Below are 22,948 nucleotides of genomic sequence, written 5' to 3'. Positions count from 1 at the left end.
CTTTAAATGTCAATGTTTCTACATGTTTGTCAGCCTGAAAATGTAACTCAACTTTATGGCTAAGTCTTACATGATTCATCCATGAGTCTTACTGTACATCATTTTCATTTACACAAACCCAAATAGGCTACACCGTCAAAAGCTACTATAAGCATGCCAGACTTCTGCCAATCATAATCCTGGAACAAACACAACAACGACGAATAACACAACTTACTTTTTGACTAAGCCTTTTCGTTTTGCATTAAAATCTGTTAACAGTTTAGAGTTGAAGGATCAGCATTAAACTTCATTCCATTAGTCACCAAGAGTTTCCTCCAGTGATGAAAAGCAACCCTTTTGGTTTAATTTCTTCTTATGAAGTTAGCATGCTAACCAGCTAGCCCCAGCCTGGTTGGCTGGTCTCGTCAATTAACGTTTTTCTAGTGACTGTGATGTCAAGTCTGCCCAGAAGATTTAACTCCTAAGAGGATGTATTATAACCTTTTATTGTAATTGTAAAAATCTCTGTTAACACACCGTCTAGCGGTGTGGCTCAGGTTACAGGTGAGAGCAGTGGGGGGTATGACAGCATTGTTTCACAAAATATCTGTTTTGGGTGTCTACACAGAAACGCTGGGGCGGCATTTTCAGATTTTCCCATTCTGTGGCCCAGTTTTCACCACCCGAAAATGCTGTTTGCGTCTGGACGAAACGCCAAAACATAGATCTAGGCCAAAAGAACACTTACGTATGTGGACAACAAATACAAACAGTAAAGGCACATTATGAATATGATATAAACAAATTGAGCAATCGTCTTTGAAAAGAGAGGGAGCTACTTAGAGTGGAAAGCAGGTATAGAGAGAGGGAGACAGATGGGTGGACAGACAGACAGGCAGTCAGGAGGTTAGGCTACTTAGTGTGTGAGTTCAATACTGACCCACCCAATATACTGCTACCAGCCTGGCGTCACCAGCACACTGTGTGTGTGGGGGGGTGTATGTGTGCATATGAAAATGTCTGGCGTCACTCAGACAAGCCACTTGTACAAAACACAGTGTGTGTGTGTGTGTGTGTGTGTGTGTGTGTGTGTGTGTGTGTGTGTGTGTGTGTGTGTGTGTGTGTGTGTGTGTGTGTGTGTGTGTGTGTGTGTGTGTGTGTGTGTGTGTGTGTGTGTGTGATTGATTTAGGTGGAGCCATGGAGGTAGAGACGCAGAGTTGTTGCATTTTCAGCCAAACTGCAAAATCAATGCAAAGTGGATCTGAATGAAAGGAGTACACGTTGCTTTCATCCAATGTATTTGTGTGTGCGTCTGTGAGACCCAGCTGGTAACCCACGGCGACAGAGCGCTCTCGGCCATTACAGCTCCAGCGTCTCTGCGGCGACCATTAACGATAATGTTGTTGTTGCCGTGGCTACAAATACACTCGTTCCACTCCATTTGCATTTGGAGGGAGACGGTTATGGAGAAAACACAGAAGTGTAAGATAAGAACAGGGGAGAAACAGGAACAGAAAGAAGAGAAGATATTCATTAATAAGTATGTTTTCTATTTGTTTGCTTGCTTTAATCCTTTTATGACTCATTGTACATCTACTATCAATGTATATCTGTGCACGCGCAGAAGGCTTTCAGTGTGTGACATCAGCATGATGCAGTTAAAGTTATGGCCAATCCAGTAATCACTCGATGGCCGAAAAACATTACGAGTCAATTTAACACTCGTCATATTGATGCACTTATGCACTTTGCTGATATGTCCATGGGTGAACAGCACCGACCTTCATTACCATAATAGGTGCATCCGCATGAAGAGGAAAGATGGAAAAGCTGTAAGAAAAGACGAGCCATGGCATCCATCAATATTTCACTTGTGTGTCTTTGGATGGGGCCAAACTCACCCACCCTACTGCTAATGTCTGCCACTGTTTATGATTCTTACTTAGTATATTTCAACAACTTTTATTCTTTTTTTTTTATGTTCACATTTTATGATATGTATATTTTATATTCTAATGCACTGTTATACCTATGTTTCCACTTCAGGAAACCTCCATGATTACCAGGAGAAGCATTTTTAAAACTTAAAACTTCCATTTAAATCAGCTTTACTACAATATAAATTTGACACTGTAAAAAAAAAAAGAGAGAGAGAGAGAGAGGAGAAGAACAGTTTTACAGGGGTTTACTGGCTCTTTCTTGGGTGGGCTCTAAATAAAAACTAAATGAGACACTGACTTTTTATTTTTTTAATTTTTTTTTTAGACTTTATTTATTTGCACATATAAAATAAAACAAAACATTTACTTATCTCTTTTACTAGTGAGAAAGATACGAAAAAGATATGTGCAGGTGAGGTCTGAAACCCGAAAGGCTTCTAACATGACCTCACCTTGATCTAACAAATAATTGAAGCACAGTAAAGAAATAATAATCACATACATTGTGCAAGGTATAGAAATAACAAAATTAAAAAAAAAAAAAAGAAAGAAAGGAAAGAAAAACTGCGATATTCTAAATCTGTGCTTTAATATGACCAACACATCTCACATTACTATTACTGTAGACCGTAGCCATATGTACAGTTGTTAATATAGAAATATGGATTAATGTAGCTGCAGAACTGGAGATGAGGTTATGGCTTCACCTAACAGTGAAACTGGACGCTACTTTACCTTATCTTATTATCATTGATTATGTCTGACACATTTATTAAGGATCTGTTATTAATTGCTCATTCACTAATCAGCACCAACTTTAACACCACTTCTTTAAGGTAACAGTTAAATGAAGAATTGCATTGAAAGGACACCTGGATGATAAATGAGATAAATGCAGACCCACCACCAGTGTGTGAATGATGGCGACTCTGTGGAATCTCCCTGGACATCCCAGTGATGGTGGTGAAGGTGGTGGTTTTGCACAGTAGAAGGTCTGACAGACTATAGATTCCAATCAATATTTTTAATCACAACAATGCATCAGATCATATTTTGTGACATATGAAGCTCCCCCAGAGATGAACCTTCAAAGAATTATTTTTATTTGAGCCTGCAGGTTTATTGATCTTTGAGTTCCAGCTCACTGATTTGCTGTCTCACCTACAGGATGGCCCAGCTGATGAACATACTTGTTCATAGTTGGAGTTGACGATGAGAAAAACAACTTTTAATGAACTGTTTTTGAAATATTTGGACCCAGGATCAGCCACAACATGTCAGTGGAGGTGTTAAAGGGACATTGTGTAACTTCTCCTGTTATCTATTCAGGAAAATCGATTATTTTGTATGTTTTTTATTAATCAGAATCAACAAAGTGAAGTGTTCCTTTCAGCTCTGAATTAGCCGTTCATATCATTCATATCTCCATGGAGCGGGTAAGCTCGGTGCTGCTGCCATGTGGTGTCTCCATGGTTTTACGTTCAGTGGCAGCGTGACGGTAGGAAACCACGGAAACTCAGCGGAGACACCGGAGCTGTCTGCTCAGGTGGAGGTGGCATCTGTGAAAAGTCACCGCGGTAACGCAGTGAGGAGGAATGGAGCGTTACACTGATGCTGCATTCACCTGCAGTCGGGCAGACGGCTGTCGGTAACAAACCAGATGTCATTTTAGTCACAGAAGTCCAGAGAAAGCCGGTAAAATGTGGGTCAGGTAAACAATACCACATCGCCATGACAACATTTGTCACGTGTATTGTTTTGCCTCGTGCTGACGGACCACTTGTTTACATAGAGGCTTGTTTATGCCGTTATGTGCAGCGGCTGTCGTCCGTCTGCCGTCTGCCCAATTTCACGTGAATGCAGCATGAAAAATACTATTGAGTTGCTTGCAATATACAACCGCAATGCTATGGGAGTAATTCCTACACAATGGATGGTGGTTAACACAGGAGAAGCAGAATAAACTACGAGGAAAGCAACAGGTAATGAACTCTGAGCAGCTATAGGCTGACAATCTGCTGATGAGTGGAAGGAGGCGGCTGAGGGTGATGCATTGATTGCACACAGGTGTGGAGACTTGCCTGGAGCCATGAAGCTAAGCCCCGCCCACTGCCACCACTTCAGAGTGTGTTCCAGATCACCTGCTAGTTCCCTGGAGGTGAACTGCAGTGTTCAGTCATGTTAAGTTCCCCGGTTCAAAGGAAAATGTGAAATGAAGAAGTGAACAACAGTTCATCAGTTGGTTGACAAGAAAATTACCCAGCAGTCATTGCGCCTCACTCCAACATTTTTTTTTTTTTTGCTGATTTTGCCTTAGTAAGGCTGACAACAGGGCGTGCAAGACCTGGAATTAATTTCAGGGATATTAATATTATGTAGCCTAATTATAATCTGTAAATAATCTAAATAGTATAATAATCTGTATCATGTGAATATATGAAAGAATAACTTTTATGCATGCAAATCCAGATGGTTAGAGGAACCTCCATAACTTCAATGATACAGAGTTTCAATTTCACAAGTTCAACTCAGAAGTCCAGACTCACGAGGACCAGAGATCTTTTATTTATTTATTTATTTTACCAGCAGCAGCTCCTGATCTCAGCTTGACTCTGAACCACCAGAGGCGTTGCAACAGGGCAGGCAGTCCAGGCAATTGCCTAGGGCCCTGAGCTGGAAGGGGGCCCCCCAGGGACGGCTGACATTGGTCCATATCGGTGACCTGATGTTGTCACTGGCTGTGTACATCAAATGTTGTGCATAGTCTACTCAGTATCATATATAAAAATGTAACCAGAAAACATTGCCGTTTCAAATTATTCTGGCTAGATCTGAAAAAACAACAAGCAAGTGAATTATTCACTAAGTGAATATTGTGAAAATAAAATATTTCTCACTAGAAATGTAATCAAAAGGCATTTTTATGCAGAAACTACCTCAGAATATTGAATTGTTTTTTGTTCTCACGGCTGGAAACTTGAGAGTCGTTATTGTAAATCCTCTATGTTTTTGCACTTTGGACCAACATAGCCAAGGTACGTTTTATATGAGACTGCGTTGACATAGTATGCAGAATTGAATCATCAATAGTTTGGGATTTTTGGATTCATTAACAGTTAATGTTTGTGGTCCCGGTTGGGGCTGGGGGCCCTCCAAGTTACCTCTTGCCAGGGGCCTCCAGAGTGTCTAGAAACGCCCCTGTGAACCACTCTACCTGATTGTTGTTCATTCATCGAAATTTGCATCTCAACAAACAGACGGAAGAACTTGTGACAAGTAAAATATGCACCTAATAATAAAAAATTACACATATATAAAATATAAAACAATATACAGTGCAGTGAAAAAGTAGGCCTATTTGTCCCCTTCCTGATTTCTTACTTTTTTGCATTTTGTTACACTTAAATGTTTAAGATCATCAAACAAATTTTAATATCAGCCAAAGATAACCCAAGTAAATATAAAATGCAGTTTTTAAATGATGATTTCATTTTTTAAGGGATAAAAGGCTATCCAAGCCTACATGGCTCTGTGTGAAATAGTAATTGTTACATCATGAACTAACTGTGATAACCCTAATTTTTTTTAAGTAGCTGGAGTTTAATGTAACTGTCCACACCCTGGCCTGACCACTGCCAGACCTGCTGAATCAAGAAATCACTTCAATAGAACCTGTTTGAGTGAAGTGAAGCAGGCTGAGAGATCTCACACAGCAACACATCATGCATAGTGTGTGTGCTGTTCTGCATTCTGTGCCCTTAGCAACGTCTTGTCCTGTAGTAGACGTCTGAAGTAAAGCTGCATCATTGTGTCCACCCATAAACTATGTGTCCACCGCTACTCCCTTTTGAATATGAGTTTTAAACTTAAGCTTAAAGGGATAGTTCACCCAAAATTCAGATTTCACTCATTCGACTAAGAGCTGGGAGAAGTTTCAGAGTCCTCCGTGCCTTCTCTGAGTTACGGGGGGGGGGGGTCCGTGCAGCAGTATTTGTCCATATAATTGTTGTGAATGGTGCTCACTTTTCTTCACACCAGAAAAAATCCAAATACCTCCATACTGCTCGTCTGTAATGTCCCTCTTGTATTGAAGCCCCAACATGAGAAATTGTTCCGAAAAAAATTAAATAAGTCTATATTTTAAGCTTGTTTGTAGCTCCCAGTGTCTCAGTTCACTGCTCTGAAAATTCTCCCAGCCCTTAGTCGACATGAGGGTGAGTAGATAATGAGTGAAATTTGAATTTTGGGTGAACTATCCCTTTAAGCTTTTTTTTTTTTTTTTTTTGCTGCTTATTTACTTCGCTGTCTTCTGTCACACTGACGTTATCATCAACGTGATGACATCTCGCCAGCTGGAGATCAGACGTGGGTTTTTTGGCCAATGGGAAAGGAGCCAAATGCCGATTGTAAGCGGGTCGACACGGTTTAAAAAACCAGCGTCGACCCACTAATTTTAGTGGGGAAGCGGCTTTATAGTATTTTGCTCATTATATATCTGATGTATTGAATAAATTATATAAACTAAAATTGACACACATAGATGTGTGACATTAAACTTTTACCCTTTGCCTCCGAATTCTAACATGTTTTACCAAATTTGAAGATATTTCTAGGCATTATGGGGATATCGGGTCAAAACAATTCTTGTGAGGTCACCACAAACTTGACCTTTGACCTCCAAAATCAAATGAGTCCATCCTTCAGTCCTAAAGAATGACTGTGCCAAATGTCCATCACGGACAGGGACAACAAGGACATCTGCTGATTAGGAGGGTGATGAATGAACAGAGGAACACAGGTACATTTACTCCTGCATCAAAACACGCATCTCACAGTTTTTACTGCCAAATTCATACACAGCTGGGTGGTTACACTTGGTGTAATGCCCTTTTTAAAAGCCAATAACAGCCACAATAATCACCTTCTCCAACTCCATCTTGTTAAATATCTCCTCTCTGTTTGTTCTCTCACTTTGCCGTTTGGAATTTCTTCTAAAGCTGTAAATGCTTAGTGAGCTCTCACAGCTTCAGCTGCATTTAAAAAGCTGTAATGCTGGCAATAACTACCTTCCTGCCCCCCTGTCTGTCTCCACACAGTCACAATCCTCATTAATTACCTCCTTCACCTCTTCTGATGTTCCGTTCATTCGATTTGCAAGATATAAAAGGACATATGTGAGGTTTTTTAGTGGCGGTTAAAAAGCAGTTAAATCAACAATAATTACTTTTCTACTTCTCTATCATAATAAAAATCACAAAGGACTCAGTTTAGGAGATGTTTTAAGAAAAGGGTAATTCCTGTCTTTACCCTCTGTCTCTTTCTGGTTAAACGTTTTTATCGCCTCGTGCATGGTTTTAACTGAGCTATGTTTGAGAACCATGAGGATAGAGATATAACATTTATTATCCCTTCAATTAAGTGTAAAGGCTCCCTGCGGTGAATCTACATATGTAGCATAGTAGAACTGCTTTGCCCCTGTTTGGTGTTATCTCTGCTGTATATTTAAATGCATTCAACAGGTGTCTTGGACCTCAGTGATATTCACATTATAAACATCACTTTGGTTTATTTGCAAGAAGAAAAACTCCACAGAGCAGGGTGAAGACCTTTTTCCATAATTCCTGTTTTTAAATGAGTCAGCTGGAAACATTGAAAATCCAGATACAGACAACAGCATTTGTAGCATTAACGGTTTGGACACTATAAAAAATATAATAAAATCACTTTAATTTAGTTCAATTCCTTGATACATAGGTCAAAGGGAATTAAAAAATAATGAATAAATATCTTTAACTGTGACAGCAGCATTTTTCACACTTCTTATTTGTGCATGTTTAGGTATAAAAAAGTTACCCTGCTGGGATATAACAACCCACAACTAGGTCAGTGCCTTTTTGACCCAGCTACAAAATAATATGATCCACTGATGTTATTTTGAACCAAGCAGTTTTTAGAGCATAAGGCAACAAAGCTGACTGTCACTGGACTGAAATGATGAGTGGCTTTTTGTTTAGTCCAGTGAGAAATCAAAGACCCATTGTTGCAAAAATAACTATGGTCTCCTTGTTAGTGTAAAGTGCATGTGCACTGGCCGGGAGTGGATGGTGAGCAACAGTCACCAGGAAGAAAATGGTTTAGCCTAATTCTCATGACCGCTCTCACACATGGTTTATAACAAGAAATGACTGTGGTCACATAAATAAACGAGGTTAAACATGATCTACCCCTCTAGTGACTGTGTTTGGACTCTGTTTCCTGTTTTAATTCAACATTACCTACCTCGTGTGTCCTGTGGTTGTTTTACTTCCTGTCTTTGTTTCTAGTTTTTTTCAGCCTTTGTGATTGGCCACTCTACCCTAATGTATTTCACCTGTGTCCTATCATCTCATCCTCATGTGTCTTTGTAAGGTCACCTGTTGACTGTCTCTGTTGGTTTGTTGATGCTGCCTTTTTGTGTTTCTGTAGGCTATGTGTTGCATGCTGTAAATACTTTATTTAATACACTCCTTTAAACCTATCCCTGTCCAGTTACCTTTGATTCCACAGTCACTGAGTTCAGTGAATTCCACTTTTTAGGCTGTGGTTTGGTCACCAACTCAAACTCAGTGGGTCAGGGTTATTACCCCCCCCCTTTTTTTTTTAAGTATGTTTTTTGGCTTTTATGCCTTTATTCGATAGCACACAGTAGAGATAGACAGGAAAGGGGGAGGCAGAGAGAGGGGGAATGACATGCAGGAAAGGTCTGCCCGACGCGGGATTCGAACCGGGGCCGCCTGCGGTGAGGACTGTAGCCTCTACATGGGGCATCCGCTTTACCCACTGCGCCACGCAGCGCCCCATTACCCTTTTTTTTAATGACAGTTTCCTGATGCTGGAAATAAAATGCAATACAATACAATAAATCTTTATTGTCCACCATGGTTGAAAATTGCCTTTGGCTCACCGTAAAGAAGCAAATAATTTCATTAAAAACACAGTTAAAGTTAAAGTTAAGGATACAGTTAGAACACAGTTAAACATAAAATAAATAGGGGAAGAAAAGAAAAAACAGAAACACAAACTGCTGAGAGCAGTTCAATGCTAGTGCATCATTTAGGTTGAATTGAGGAGGTGGGTAGCGTTCGGGATGAAGGATTTTTTGAAAGCTCTCTTAGCCAGTGGGAGTTGGTAAGGGAGTGGGAGCTGTGATGTTCCTGGCCTTCCAATATGCTATACTGAACTCTTGTATTGTATATAGTGTGGGAAGAGTCTGTAGCGGGGCACATTTTTAAAAAGTGAAATGTTAGCTAAACACCACGGTCATACTGTAGGTCTTCTAATTATCTGAATCAGCTGTAGATGTCCACCTGCACACAGAGGTTGCCATGGTGATTTTTACTGCTCAGTTTCTATTGAATGAGACTCGGATTGTGTGCAAAATCGCTCAGTCATTCACCCCCTCACTCACTATCCAGAGAATTAGAGGACTAGAGGAGGAGCTCATTGAAAACATGAAAATAACACTCTCGATCCTCACTCAGGTGACAGCTCGAGCACAGTGCATGATGGGACATATTGCTTGGATTTAGGATGCACTGTGGGATAGCATAGGTAATATATGTGTATGATAATTCTCACTATACATTGAGTTTGTTTGCAGGGATGAGGCCCAGAAGCTCTCAGCATGGTGCGCTACAAACAACCTGACTGAAGGAAAGCAAGGAACTCATTGAGGAAGTGCAAGGCTGACCCTCTTCCGCTGTACATCAATGGAGACTGTGGAAACGGTTCACAACTTCACATTTTTAAAAACCTACATCACCTGGTCTGCCGACACCACAGCCATCGTTTTTTTTAAAATGCCAACGACACCTGCACTTTTTGAGACTGAAGACAAGGAAAAACTTCCTCCATCACAACATAGTAGCTGCTGAAAGAAAAAGCATCTAAAGCAGCTAACGGGAGGAGTGCAGAGAGTCTTCTACTGCAATTAAAGTACTTAGGGGCTATTTGTAGATCATACAACCCCACTTTAAAAAAAATGATACTATCCCTTTAAAGCAGAAGTAAGCGATCCGGTCGTTTTGGCTAATGCTGCATTCCAGGCAGGCTTTTGAAACCGTAAGTTACAGCTTCAAGTCATGACTTACGACTTTGTAGCGTTCCAGGCAACTCGCGTTTCTCCGACCTGTTTTACCTGTGAAAGTCACTATAACGGCCACTCGTAACTTCCGACCCGTGAACTCGTACCAGATCGAACTGGTACGACTTCACAGGTCGGAAAAACACAAGTTACGGGTTGCCCTGAACGCACCATAACTTCTTGTCAGCCGATGGAGTTAGCAGCCCCCGCCCTAGTCATGGATCTATTGGTCCTCGTCCCTACGTCACCACATTCACGTGCATCCCTTGGCTGCACACACAGCCCTTCATGCCGTTCTCTCTCCTCATTGGATAAAACTTGTAGGATACAAGAAAAGTTTTCTCCTCGGCTCAGAGCAGAGCAGAGGGACTGAGAGACCCGTGTTTCGGTCCAAACACTCTATATAAGTGATTGCTGTCGGAAGGGATAGTTCGGGTTTTTTGATATGAATCTATATGGCATCCCCATCATCAGTTACGTGCTGTGACGGTGACTTTCCCCGGACTGTGTCCCGTGAGCGGAGTTCCGGCCTGGTTTCGGTGCTGACGAATGTAGTCCGGCTAGTTGGCTGGGGTCACGAAAATAAAGCGTTTTTCTTCTCAAAACAATATGCATTCAAAAGAGTGATACATTTGCATCACAAAACCGTTGTCCACGAAAAAGTCTGACCTCGCAATCGCTTGGCGCTATTTTCTCTCCCTCCGTATCACTGCGCGCTGCCGCCTGTAGACGGCTGTGCGCGTTTCTATCAGCTGTTTCACGGAGTTTACTGCTCGGATAGTTCACATAAACATTTCTGATTATGACACAAGTGATGAAGCCATCCCTTGTTTAAGCACAGAGCTAAAGGGAGAGCTTTATGAACCTGATGTGATGCTGAACTTCGTCAGATGGAGTTAGGTAAAGAGGTGGGTGATCGTTGCAGCGCAGTTCATGGTGGAAGATCAGACCTACAAACATACACAGACAGACAGCGTGCATCACCTGCACCGGACGGTGCTGCTGGAAAAAAAAAGAAAGAAAAAAAAAGAACGGCACTACTCTCCAGCCAGCTGACGTGCAGCTCACCTGCGGCTCACCTGCAGCTGTCAGAGGAGCCTCAGATCTTCCATAACGGACTGCGCTGCATTACTGATCATCACCCTGTCCGTCACAGCTACAGCTGTGGTCTAACTTCAGCTTGTCACTTCCCTGTCCCTCCTCTCTCTGTCTGCTCGTTTTAACTCCATCTGACGAAGTTCAGCATCACATCAGGTTCATAAAGCTCTCCCTTTAGCTCTGTGCTTAAACAAGGGATGGCTTCATCACTTGTGTCATAATCAGAAATGTTTATGTGAACTATCCGAGCAGTAAACTCCGTGAAACAGCTGATAGAAACGCGCACAGCCGTCTACAGGCGGCAGCGCGCAGTGATACGGAGGGAGAGAAAATAGCGCCAAGCGATTGCGAGGTCAGACTTTTTCGTGGACAACGGTTTTGTGATGCAAATGTATCACTCTTTTGAATGCATATTGTTTTGAGAAGAAAAACGCTTTATTTTCCTGACCCCAGCCAACTAGCCGGACTACATTCGTCAGCACCGAAACCAGGCCGGAACTCCGCTCACGGGACACAGTCCGGGGAAAGTCACCGTCACAGCACGTAACTGATGATGGGGATGCCATATAGATTCATATCAAAAAACCCGAACTATCCCTTTAACACAAAAATATTGCTTACTTCTGCTTTAAGCTTTTGTGTGGATGTATGTTTACAGTATAACCCCAATGTGGACACAAGGGTGTTTGCACTCAGGAAGGTGGGGAAAAGTAATCCAAGAGAAGACTGGAGGTGGAAGACTGGTGAGTGTATAGGTGCTTGCATGGTGAGCTGGTGGCTACAGCAAGAGGGTCCAGTTGGATGGATGGTCAGTTATCTCTGACTACATGGAGATGCCCAGTCCATTGCACCTATCATCACTTGGCATTTATTATTCAAATGCTAAAAATATATATATATACAAAATACTGTATTAAACGGAGGGTGCAAAAGCAAACAATACAAAGTGGGAGCTGCTGATACAAGTAATCAATACATATAAATAGCATGAATATAATAAAGGAAACATTAAGACCACAGTGTGCCTGTGTTTGTACAATTAGGTTTGAGGTATACTTTATGAACAACACACAGTAGATACCATACAATGATTCATTGATGACTGAACAGTTTGTGTTCATTGGTTTTTCCCTCTATTCATTGATTTTCCTCACGTGCTTTGGCAGCAGAGATGAATTCTGTGGTTATTTCATTGGCATTCAATGTCAAGAAGCTGAATCATTATAACCATTTAACAATGACTTGTTGCTCTTGTTTGAGGTCTGACAAACCCAACAGCTTATTGTGTAAACAAGTTAACCCTAACCCCTAAAAAAAGGGAATCCCTGTATTAATACCTGTGATAATACTAATAATGGTAATCCTGTATAATGACATGGATCAGTCCCATATAGATAGACTGCACATCAGAAGTTCTGGCCATGAACTGTCTATTTTACCAGTGAAAATATAGCAAACAAGAATGAGTTGATGGACTAATCAAATCAATGTAATCAAGCAATCAAAGACATTATAGCTCATGTTTATGCATGTCTCAAGAAATGGAAGAGAAAGCAAAAAGCCCCTCCAACACATGTGGAGGACGGCAGGTCAACCAGGAACAATAGCTCTCTGATTAAAAATAAAACAGTGAAACTGGGCTATACACTCTCAGGACAATATCACAACAATCCACATACAAGCTGTAAAAAATATACTTAAATGTTATAAATAAAGTCTGAATCTGAATACAGCAGCCAAATAACTAATAATAAATAATAAATTGTCCTTTAACAGGATAGTTCACCCAAAATTCAAATTTCACTCATTATCTACTCACCCTCATAAGGGTTGGGAGAATTTTCAGAGTCTTCCATGCCTTCTCTGAGTTACGGGGGGGTCCACGCAGCAGTATTTGTCCATATAATGGTTGTGAATGGATACCACTTTTCTTCGTCCAAAAAGACACACCAAAAAACATCCAAATACCTCCATACTGCTCGTCTGTAATGTCCCTCTTGTATTGAAGCCCCGACATGAGAAATTGTTCCGAAAAAAATTAAATATATATTTTAAGCTTGTTTGTAGCAGAAGCTCCCAGTGTCTCAGTTCATTGCTCTTCCTGTGTCTGGCAGAACAATTTCTCATATTGGGGCTTCAATACAAGAGGGACATTACAGACGAGCAGCATGGAGGTATTTGGATGTTTTTTGGTGTGTCTTTTTGGATGAAGAAAAGTGGTATCCATTCACAACCATTATATGGACAAATACTGCTGCGCGGACCCCCCCGTAACTCAGAGAAGGCATGGAAGACTCTGAAAATTCTCCCAACCCTTAGTCGACATGAGGGTGAGTAGATAATGAGTGAAATTTGAATTTTGGGTGAACTACCCCTTTAACCGTTTTATTGTATCAACAAATGGGGTTAGCCTACAATGTTAGTCTGTACAGTAATTACTGTCCCAGTCCACCACTCATTAGCCCTTCAAGGTTTCTACACACTAATATATAATGACATTTTATTTCAATTTTATTTCATTGTTACTGAAAACACAACAATATAGAAAATTGCACCTCCTTTGCTTTTGAAGTTGAAACTGTGTGGGACCAATAGGATCATGAATGAATAATTGATAAAAGGTTTTCTGGTCAAAAATAAAAACAAAATCAAAAGTCTGGCCTCTGGATGACCTCACTCTGACCCTTTGACTGAAAATTCACCTCTGCAAGGCGACTCAGCTGGGGGGGGTTGTAGACTTCCACACCACAGAGGTTACAGAGAGGCCATGTCGTCATGGTGACAGAGACAGGAAGTAAACAAATGAGTCTCATCAGAAAGAGAGAAATCCTAAAATGATCAGTCAGAAACAATATGTACTGTTTGATCACTGCACTTAGTTATTAATCCTGTTTCTCTCAGTTTGACCTCTTGACCTCTTCCCATCGTCCCTCCTTCACTTCCAGGGTCAGACATAGGTCAGGCTTTATTAGACTCATTGGCATGTGTGTTTAAGTGTGTGTGTGTGTGTGTGTGTGTGTGTGTGTGTGTGTGTGTGTGTGTGTGTGTGTGTGTGTGTGTGTGTGTGTGTGTGTGTGTGTGTGTGTGTGTGTGTGTGTGTGTGTGTGTGTTTATTTAGATCGTTTCTCTTTATACCCACTGAGCAAGATATTCATGTGATCAGCATGGAAACAGGAATCAAAGCTCAGTCTGGGGTGAACTGCTATTTAAAGTGAAGTCAGCTCACGATAGAAATGAGCTTTCCAGCTAACTCGGGTGCATTCACATTAATGTTCCCTCTTCAAATAAACAAACTAAACTTGTATGAAAATGTGAAACAATTTAAATTTTCATAACATACATTTACATTTGCTCTCTGGGTTTATAATTAGCAAATTATGTACAGCACACTGGGGGTGAAGAATTCTTATATAGCCTATATACTGTGTATATTACATTTTTAATCAAATTAAAGGTTTGCTTTTTGGATCTAACATGTGCTAAATATTATTTTATTATTGGCAATATTAGATTACTATTTCTAAAAAATAATAATTTTGAATTAGTATAGATCCCTTTGCAATAACATTTTGAACATGTCTTGTTCATTTTAAATTGACAACAATTGGAGAATCCACTCTCACACAATAAAAGCATTTCTCACAGTGTTATGGGAATTTTGGTTAAAGTTGAAAAGTACAAAACTGTTCAGAATGCTCAAATGAATTTTCATGGCTATCAAAAAACAAAATAAAACAAAAAAATTCAATCACTGTCAGAAAAAGAACACAGATGATCACAGGTACTGGGTAGTAAAAATAAGCAGCCCTTACTGTGCACCTTTAATAACAACATTTTTATATATACGTACTGTATATAGTACTGTAACATATTTAGAGGGCCAGTGCAATGAACAGCAGCAACTTGCAGCAGCGGTACAGTAACTCTTAGGTGACACATTACCTGAAATATCACAACAGTGTGTAAACACATGGCAGTACATTACAGTGTCACACAGGAATCCTAGAGTGGAATATTTTAAAGAAGTTGTAAGGATGATGACAGGCAAACATCCACCTGACACAACACTCATCATTTCAAACAGGTAAGTTGTCTAACATTACACACTGCTCAAGGCTCCTCTTCCTCTGCTCGGTGTCATACATTCAGTCATTCCTGTTTTTTAACTGCTTGTTAAAGCGAAGTCTTTTCACACTACATTTATGAGCCTCCGCACCGTGAAATTCTTTGACCGGCGCAAGACAGACTCATGTTTTCATTCATCAAGAATTAAAGTCAGAGGTTGGAAAACGATCACATACCGTCGTAGTTCCCACCATAAACGGAGATTCGGCGGCGTTATTCTCATGACTCACCATGAAACCGAAAGTAAGGAAATGCTGGTCGGCTCGACCAGCGTTTCCACCACCACTAATAATAACAAAATAACGATAGAGACAAAACGATATATTTATCGAAAATGGGCCCATTAACAAGTGGTAACGTAGATTCATCCACATTAACGTGAGACTTTTTTTATAACCAAATAGAAACTCCTCGTTGTCCCTTTAACATGCTGATCTGTCTAACACTTCTTCATTCTGAACTTTTTCTTATTTGTCTGCAGTTTAACACAGTGTCAGCAGTGTAACTTATTACACCTTGTTTCAGCCATGAACTATTTTCTGATGACATTGACATAATGATAAAAGGTTAATCTGTGTGACCATAGTTACCATTAATACCAAAAAACACATGTTTAATACGATATGTTCCTAAACAATAATCCTAGTGATACACATAGTGACTGCTGTGTTGTGTCCATCTGACCTCTTGACCTCTTGACCTCTGACCCTGTGCCCTGCAGCAGGGTTGACCTTGGCTCTGAAGCCTGTTGTCACAGGATCACTTTTCTCCCTGAATCCCCATTAGCACATTTCAGCTGGTTTCAGATCTGCTGTTATGCAAACCCCACTCCTACACCACTGCATCAATGAAGAAAGTGTGGTTTGATCTGAGCGCACTGACAACTCTATTCTGAGATAGTTTACCCAAAATTGAAATTTCACTCATTATCTACTCACCCTCATGTGGACTAAGGGCTGGGAGAAGTTTCAGAGTCCTCCGTGGCTTCTCTGAGTTACAGGGGGTCTCGGCGTAGCAGTGCATGTCCATATAACGGTTGCAAATGGATACCAACTGTCTTCATAACAAAAAGACACACCAAAAAACATCCAAATACCTCCATGCTGCTCGTATGTAATGTCCCTCTTGTATTGAAGCCCCAAAATGCGAAATTGTCTGGAAAAAAGTCTATATTTCAAGCTTGTTTTGTAGCGGAAGCTTCTTGAAGCTCCTCTTCCCGGTTCGTCAAATTTGGACGAACTGGGAAGAGGACAGACCCTGATTTGTCCAAATTTGACAAACCGGGAAGAGGAGCTTCCGCTACAAACAAGCTTGAAAAATAGGGACAATTTCGCATTTCGGGGCTTCAATACAAGACGGACATTACAAAGGGGCAGCATGGAGGTATTTGGATGTTTTTTGGTGTGTCTTTTTGTTACGAAGATAGTTGGTATCCATTTGCAACCGTTATAAGGACATGCACTGCTACGCCGAGACCCCCTGTAACTCAGAGAAGCCACGGAGGACTCTGAAACTTCTCCCAGCCCTTAGTCCACATGAGGGTGAGTAGATAATGAGTGGAATTTCAATTTTGGGTGAACTATCCCTTTTAAGCTACTCATTAGTATTATACATTGACATTTACATAGAAGCGTCAGGACAAAAGAGTTTCAAATGGTTTGTGATTTCTTCAGTTTATTTATTTGTTTTTGTTCATTTCAGAGTCAAAATATATCATAAATCACATGGTGGAGTGCTGACTCTTCTGCTCATGAAAACACTGCTGTTATAAAAATGTTTGAAAGCCCAAAGTCGGACATATCAGCTCATATCAGATCTTTTACAGGATAGAATGCAGCTCTGAGATAAATAAGGGAAGTATTACCTCCACCTCTCTATTGTTTGAAATGATGTCTATTTTTAGCTTCAAGTGTTCCTGCTTTCCTCGCTTGACCACAGAAAGTCAGTATCAGTAATAGATTTATAACAGAGAACAATTAAAATCATTGATCATTAAATCAAGCCAGTGTTTTCTGCCATATTAAACATACTGCACAATTAGGAATATTAACCAGTGCTTTAAAAAATGTGGATTTCATGTTTTTAACAGCATGTCACTATAACATGCAGCACACATAGGCTACTGTAACAGACTGGATCATGAGCTGAGTGACAAGCCAGTGGAGACTGCAGTTCACCTTGGAGACTGCGTGTGTCGCCCTGCTGTCGTTTCAGCACACCTCAGCCAAAAAGGAAAAAGCAGTGTGTGTGCGTGTGTGTGTTTGTGTGTGTGAGGGAGAATGAAGTTGTTGTTGTCTGCCTCGGTTTGTGTATTTCCCCCTATTGCTTGTACATGCAGAGCTGCAGGTGCACATGTGCAGTGGAAGTGTGTTTATCCTTGTTTTGTGCTATTTTTTTGGTGTGAGATTGTATGTTTATTTATTTTCTATAGTTACATTTCTATTTTATTATGAATTTGAATATTTTTTTTACTACTGTATAATATGTGTATGTAAATATATATGTGTGTGTGTGTGTGCGTGCAAATTCATGTATGTTGAAAACCTACATGTACATAAAATGGATTGTGATTCTGATTATGTGTATGTATATATATATATATATATATATATATATATATATAACAATCAAACTAAATCTCCCTCTCCACTCACTCTTTTGTATGTGTGTGTGTTTGTGCACATGCGTGTGATGGTAATGAAGAGCACCAACACAAAAGCAGCACCACGCTGTGCTGTGTTCATTACTGCATGGCTCCCTCAAACTTTTTGATTTACAACTTTGGCAAAAACACAACAACAGTGTAAGACAGGGGGAAGAGTTAGAGTCACAGAGAGGGGTTCAAAAAAAAAGAAAAGAAAAAAAAACTAATTAGTACGTGTTGGAGGGAGAGACAGACTAGGAGGTAGTTCTTCCCTAACGAGGTCTCCAGTGATGAATGTGTGAGAGCTTCTCTAAAATATTGATTAGTGTGTAATGAAGTGGAGCAGACAGACTCCATCCAGCACTGAGGGGGGAGAGACACACACAGACAGACACACACAGACACAGTGACTGGGGAAGTACAGTATCACAGGATTTACTTTTTTTAAATTATGTATGTAGTTATCGGTGAAAAGGTGTTCAGAAAGGAACAGCTGTATTTTGGTGTTTTTAACTATTTGTAATTCACTAATAATCTAAAATTAGGAATCTGAGAAGATACAAAGACAAGCATGCCCTATAGCAGCTTTAAGCTTTAAGATTTCTCTTAATTGGAACTAAGGGGCCAGAACCAAAATTGGCACCAAACCAAAAATGCACATGGGAGTGCTTCTGGCCTTGTATTAGTGGATGATTAAAGATATTAATTGAAATCAAGTTAGCAGATGTCATAGTAGCTGATAGATCAGCACACAGATGAGCTCTAGGATCAATCCATGAATCAGTCTAAACTAATGAGGCCTGGCTCTTGATCACATTGTGTACCGTTATGATATTATTTTCTGTTAATAATACAGCACTTCATGTGGTAAATAACATAGGGAGCTCCAGTCGTATTGATGATACTGCATATTTAAGAAAAAAAAAAAACCTAATTATGAAAGAAAATACACAAAAGAAAGTGTTTTACAATTCAAATGTTTTCATTTCTATTGTTGATTGAAGCTGTTAAGTCTACTGTAAATGCTACACACTGCCTGCAATGAGTTTTTCTGGAGGAATACTGCATTATTTATTCATTGTTCTAAACAGCGACTGTAAATCTATTGAGCCTAGAAATACAGCTGTACAATCAAACACTGATCACACTGAATGTATAAACCTTCCAGTGAATTACTTAAAGCTTAGCTCACTTAACAATCATTTCCATTGTTTATCTTGTTAACCATTATTGAGAAAATGTCAAGAACATTCCACATATCATACTATATATACTATCATATTCCTGTAAGGACATAACAAGAACAAAAAATATCAAGGTAGAACCTGCTAAAGTATTATAATTAAATTTAATCAGTTTCAATATTGTTGTGAATATTTCTGACATTGAAATAAATGAAGTTACATGCAGGACAAAAGTGTTATTCTATATATAAATAGGTTATGACATAAACAAAACAATGAAGAGACAATGTTAGAAGTTAGTTTGGTGTTTTTGGGACATTCCAGGTGAAAGAATGAAGGAGATCACAGCTCTGTTGTTTCTCACATCTCCAGCTCCTCTGGTTGATCTGTTCACTTCACTTCTGACCTTTGACCTCTAATGTGTTTTACTGTTGACTGCTGAAGTGTCTCTTAGTCACAAACTGACATCAAGAGAAAACATGAGCAACGTTTTTTTTTTTTTGTTACTGTTTTGAGCCAGCAGGTGGCGCAAAGCAAAAAGGCCTAGAACTCTCAGATATTGGATGCCGGCCCTGGTGTATGTGTGTGTGTGTATCCTCAGGTTAAAATATTACTATGGGATGTGCTCAACAAAAGTTGAAAAATGTTTTCAAATGTAAATGCTTAAGTATGAGCATTTTTATTCACTTTTTGTCATGTAGATTTGTATCATTATTATTATATAATTTTGTTGATAGTGTATCTGAATTAGAAATGTATTATTATTATCATTATTTATACTTTACTATTAACAACAATAACAATACAAATAATAATGATTATTCATTACAATAATAATAATAACTAATGTTAATATCATAACTATGTACATTTTCTCATTTACATTACCTCTCATTCTCTTGTACAGTCTATCACACATTTTCTAAGTCATATGTCAGGACATGTTTTGTAAAATGTTTAAAATGTTTAAATAAAAAGTTCAAAAAAATAATATATATAATATAATTCTTGTTGGCTTATGTGTAAAAATTGCTCTCTGAACAGAGCAGGTTTTCAATAAGAAATTATATTTGATAACTTCATATGACTCCTCATAGTAAAGAGAATGAATGGAAGTACCTCACTAAATCTAAAACTGTAATCAGAAAATGAAACACTATATGAAATGAAAACTTGCTTGTGGAAAATGTGTGTGGATTCATGGTTCAGTGTGTCGAACAATTCTCAGCTGTAACTAGGCTATAGGATTCACAGAAACAATTAAATATACAAATGAAACTTGGCATAAAAGCAGAAGGCCTGATACTGTATCATCAGAGTCCACTGTGCAGTAGATAACTGTTGGTATTACTGCTATCAGATGATCGTCAGGCAGTAGCCATGGAAATAGAACAGTGGGTTAAGGGTTAAAGTGGGATTTGTAAAGTTCATGAGGTTGTAACTGGATCGTGACGGACTATGCATTTTTAGTCTGATAATAATATTATATATATAATATTATTATAATATTACTAATAATAGTTTTTCCTCAGTGGATGTGAGGGTCTAAGGGCAGAGGATGTTGTTGTGATGCCATGTAAAGCCCTTTGAGACAACGGGCTATACAAATAGAATTGCCTTGCCTTTCCTTGCCTAATGGATGCATGAGAATAATACATGAAAATAATTCATCCAATTATCACAGTCACATGGTTTAGACAACCAGTTGAAGACCCTGAATTATTACAATTTCTAAATTACAATTTGAGAGGCAATGAATGATCTAAAAGAAAATGTCTATAAAAACTATAAAATGCTATAACTATTCAACAAAACTATAGATTATGATTATTATTATTACTATTATTACTATCATTATTATTATACATATTGTAGACATTTCTAGAATTAATATTGTAATTTAAATTTCCAGTTTTAATGAAACAGAAACATTGTATAAAGACTGACCTTATCTAGATCGACAATGTAAGAAATGAATTGATACAACAAAGTCTCAATGTATATATACAGTATATATATACACACACACACACACATATATATGTAATATGACAGAACACAGACATGAATCAGGAAAAATGGCATGAGGAGTAGAAGTAGGAGGGACGACAGACAAGAAGTAGGAAATGGAGGAGAGGAATTCTGTCTACTTGAAGGAACTGAAAGAATTTAAGAGGGAAAGAAGGCACACGGGGGGGGGGGGGGGGTACACTGTACTGGGGGACAGACGGAGAAAGACAAGGGAAGGGGAAAAGGGGGAAAGGGTCGAAGTTCACTCTCATTTTTTGTCCATTACTGCTAAGGGTCACATTGTGGGTGCGTGTGTGTGTGTGTGTGTGTGTGTGTGTGTGTGTGTGTGTGTGTGTGCTAGGGGAAGGACAAAACAAACAAACAAACAAAAGAAAGAAAACAGGAGGAAGAGCAAGAGGTGGACAGGAAGTGAAAGTGAGGGAAGAAAAGGAGGAGGACAAAGAGCGAGAAAACAAAATGGAAGAAAGGAGGTGAAAAGGCGCAGGAACTAGAAAGAAGGAGGAGAGGAGAACAAGATGGAGTGAAGGAAGGGGAGAGGAGAAGAGAAAGAGGCAAAAAGGACTTGTGATGAGGAGGAATAGTGTAGAGGGTTGGGAGAGGGGGGGGGGGGGGGGGGGGTGTTTGTATTTGACCGCAGCTTGACCTCCTCCCTGTCACCCTCTCACCTCTCCTTCACCTCCCTCCCTCCATTCTTCATCCTGGACAGGGGAGGCCCTGCACACACACACACACCGGGACTTGTCCTGGCAGTGACCTCTGCTCTGCTCAGCAGGAATGTTGAAGGAGAGGATAAGTGAATCACTGGGCTACACACACACACACACACACACACACACACACACACACACACACACACACACACACACACACACACACACACACACACACACACACACACACACACAAAGGGAGACATACCATGGACATAGACAAAGAAACACACACACAAACACACATTATTTGGCAGAATCAAGCTCAATCCATAAGAATATAAAAATAGAACAATAGAAGAGTAGCTCTGATGCTCTTGTCATCACTGTATTTGTGTGAGTGATAAAACAAATGAGGAAAATGGAGAGCCAATGTGTCATAGTCACGTGCTAAGAGAGAGAAACACACACAAATACACACACATATACACACAAACACACACACCCACATCCAGGATGATATATGGGGAGTAATCCACACTAAGGCCTATATATACACACACACACACACACATATACACACACACACACACACAATCAAAGGCTCGAGACAGACACACACACATGTTAGGGTGTTTATGTGGTGCAGATGTTGGACAGGAAACGAGCTGCGTTCAGGGACACAAACACGTCTGACACATGAACCACATGGTGGAATCAGTAGAGTTCAGTAGAGTCTGATTTGACCACGCTGCAGAGGAAATCAATAGACACCTACATGTACAGCAGCAGCTGTGAAGAGATAAGAGGCACCAGGGAGTGGGAGGTCAGAGGTCAACCTCTGGTCACCCTGCCAGTCTGACTCTGCAGCCACATACAGGTCAGGAGGTCAGTGTCTGAGATGTGGCACAAATATTAGACTATTCTGTAACAAGAGCAGGAAAACTGGGTTTAACATTATGAATAACTTTGCAGCAACAATAATAATTCATGATAAGGTGTTGAGGGAGAGTATGTTCTGTTATGTTATGGAGGTAAATATATGAAAATGTGCAGTTCTTGTGGATTTAAAGGGTGTGAATTACCTTCATTCTCCGGGCTCCTTGCCCTTTGACTGATGTTACTACTGTTCCCCACACGCACTGAATTGCACACGACTCATATTTCCTCT

Source organism: Trachurus trachurus, assembly GCF_905171665.1.
Source record: "Trachurus trachurus genome assembly, chromosome: 8".
In the NCBI taxonomy this organism is placed as follows: domain Eukaryota; kingdom Metazoa; phylum Chordata; class Actinopteri; order Carangiformes; family Carangidae; genus Trachurus; species Trachurus trachurus.
This window is presented reverse-complemented; position numbering follows the sequence as displayed.